General features: G+C 42.5%; 1 non-coding gene across 1 annotated transcript; it reads left to right on the top strand.

Annotated features, from left to right (window-relative positions):
* Positions 1–1,647: 1,647 nt before the first annotated feature.
* Positions 1,648–1,754, top strand: LOC124720585. The gene has a single exon (XR_007006215.1). It is a non-coding gene; the product is annotated as a U6 spliceosomal RNA (small nuclear RNA).
* Positions 1,755–2,596: the final 842 nt, after the last annotated feature.

Genomic DNA, 2,596 nt, shown 5'->3' with positions numbered 1-2,596 from the left:
CTCCTCATTAGTTATGTGATCTACCCATCTAATCTTCAGCATTCTTCTGTAGCACCACATTTCGAAAGCTTCTATTCTCTTCTTGTCCAAACTGGTTATCGTCCATGTTTCACTTCCATACATGGCTACACTCCATACAAATACTTCCAGAAATGACTTCCTGACACTTAAATCTATACTCGATGTTAACAAATTTCTCTTCGTCAGAGACGCTTTCCTTGCCATTGCCAGTCTACATTTTATATCCTCTATACTTCGACCATCATCAGTTATTTTGTTCCCCAAATGGCAAAACTCCTTTACTACTTTCTCATTTCCTAATCTAATACCCTCAACATCACCCGACTTAATTCGACTACATTCCATTATCCTCGTTTTACTTTTGTTGATGTTCGTCTTATATCCTCCTTTCAAGACACTGTCCATTCCGTTCAACTGCTCTCCCAAGTCCTTTGCTGTCTCTGACAGAATTACAATGTCATTGGCAATCCTCAAAGTTTTTATTTCTTCTCCATGAATTGTAATACCTACTCCGAATTTTTCTTTTGTTTCCTTCACTGCTTGCTCAATATACAGATTGAATAACATCGGGGAGAGGCTACAACCCTGTCTCACTCCCTTCCCAACCATTGCTTCCCTTTCATGTCCCTCGACTCTTATAACTGACATCTGGTTTCTGTACAAATTGTAAATAGCCTTTCGCGCCCTGTATTTTACCCCTGCCACCTTTAGAATTTGAAAGAGAGTATTCCAGTCAACATTGTCAAAAGCTTTCTCTAAAGTATGCACATATACCACTGAATGTAAATGCAAAATTATATCATTGTACGACACATGGCTTAGGAGATACGATGTCATAAACATTAAGTACAAGGTCAGACTCTGCGTTGTAAGTGCGTGGACGAACAGCTGTTAATAAATATTTGGGCAATGTCGGATTTCTCCGCCAGCTACGGTACAGTTTATGATGTGGAATGTGTCAGCTGAACTAACATATAACACATATTTAATTAAAAAAGAAGAAGAAACACTTGTATGGCTACATTCTGGCCAATTGCAGGGCCTTTTTGTGTATAAATATATAATTTTATGTATTCAGAATATTTGTACAGTATACTAAGAGGACACCTCCTTAATCTATGTTTGTAAACACTTTTACTTTCTGTCACAAGTTTTATCAAATCACCAGAGAGTGTTGCAGTTGCATGCTTCTGTCCCTTTCTGAGCCAAAGTCAGAGGAGGGTAATCCAGATATTTTCTCCTCCTAGTGTTGGGATCCTGAATATCTGTGTTAGTCTCATACTCAGGTGGACTGTAGGCGACAAATTTCGGAAGTCAGTAAACGTACTGTGAGGCTGTGGTTAAGGTTCGCATCTACCCTCAAGAGGTGCCTGCGAGATATACTTGTGTGAACACCACACGTAATTACTTTCTTTTGGGTAATATATACTTCGCCCAGGTGAGGAGTTAGTCCGGAATGGTACCCTGTACGACATCATTCAGCGAAAATATGTGAAATATATGAAGTTACTATGTCCCGAAAGATGTGACAGTAGCAACGGAGCCTAAAAGTTATAGCATCTCAGCTACACGTCTTCTCCAGTTTCAGTATTCATCAATATAAACAGTTTGGATGGTCGACCGGGCGTACTCGCTTCGCCTTTACGTGTAATAGAATTGCAACGATGCAGAGAAGTTTTGCTTGGCGCCTGCTCAAGAATGATACGTAAAATAAAAAAAATTAAATAAATAATGAACAAGCCGCTTTAACGTGCGAAATGCGGGATTCGGACAGGTGCGTCGGCCTTGGTTTGAACCCACATGATGGACTGATTACTGTGGCCGGTGTGGTAGCCGGCCTGGATGTGGATTTTGGGCGGTTTCCCATAGCAGACTACGTGAATACTGCGCTGGTTCCCAACTCCCTCTTCAGTTACGGGATTCGCAGGCACTTCGAAACGTTCCCACTCTTCATATGGGATGATACTACACGCAGTAAGTTGGGGTACACACATTTCGTCCCAGGCGATAACGGGGTGTCAACAGAAAGGCCATCTGGCCGCCACTTGCAAGAGGAACTTCCCATTGCACCCCCTCAGATTTAGTAGTAAGTTGGCCCATTGGATGGCTCATCAAAAACTGAACACAGATCAAGCATCAAAATACGAGGTGCATTCAAGTTCTAAGGCCTCCGATTATTTTTCTAATTAACTACTCACCCGAAACTCGACGTAATCGCCCTGCAGACGTACACATTTTTCACAACGCTGACGCCATGATTCCATGGCAGCGGCGAAGGCTTCTTTAGGAGTCTGTTTTGACCACTGGAAAATCGCTGAGGCAATAGCAGCACGGCTGGTGAATGTGCGGCCACAGAGAGTGTCTTTCATTGTTGGAAAAAGCCAAAAGCCACTAGGAGGCAGGTCAGGTGAGTAGGGAGCATGAGGAATCACTTAAAAGTTGTTATCACGAAGAAACTGTTGCGTAACGTTAGCTCGATGTGCAGGGGCGTTGTCTTTGTGAAACAGCACACGCGCAGCCCTTCCCGGACGTTTTTGTTGCAGTGCAGGAAGGAATTTGTTCTTCAAAACATTTT

This window comes from Schistocerca piceifrons, chromosome 11 (genome assembly GCF_021461385.2).
Source record: "Schistocerca piceifrons isolate TAMUIC-IGC-003096 chromosome 11, iqSchPice1.1, whole genome shotgun sequence".
Taxonomy (NCBI): Eukaryota; Metazoa; Arthropoda; class Insecta; order Orthoptera; family Acrididae; genus Schistocerca; species Schistocerca piceifrons.
This window is presented reverse-complemented; position numbering and strand designations above follow the sequence as displayed.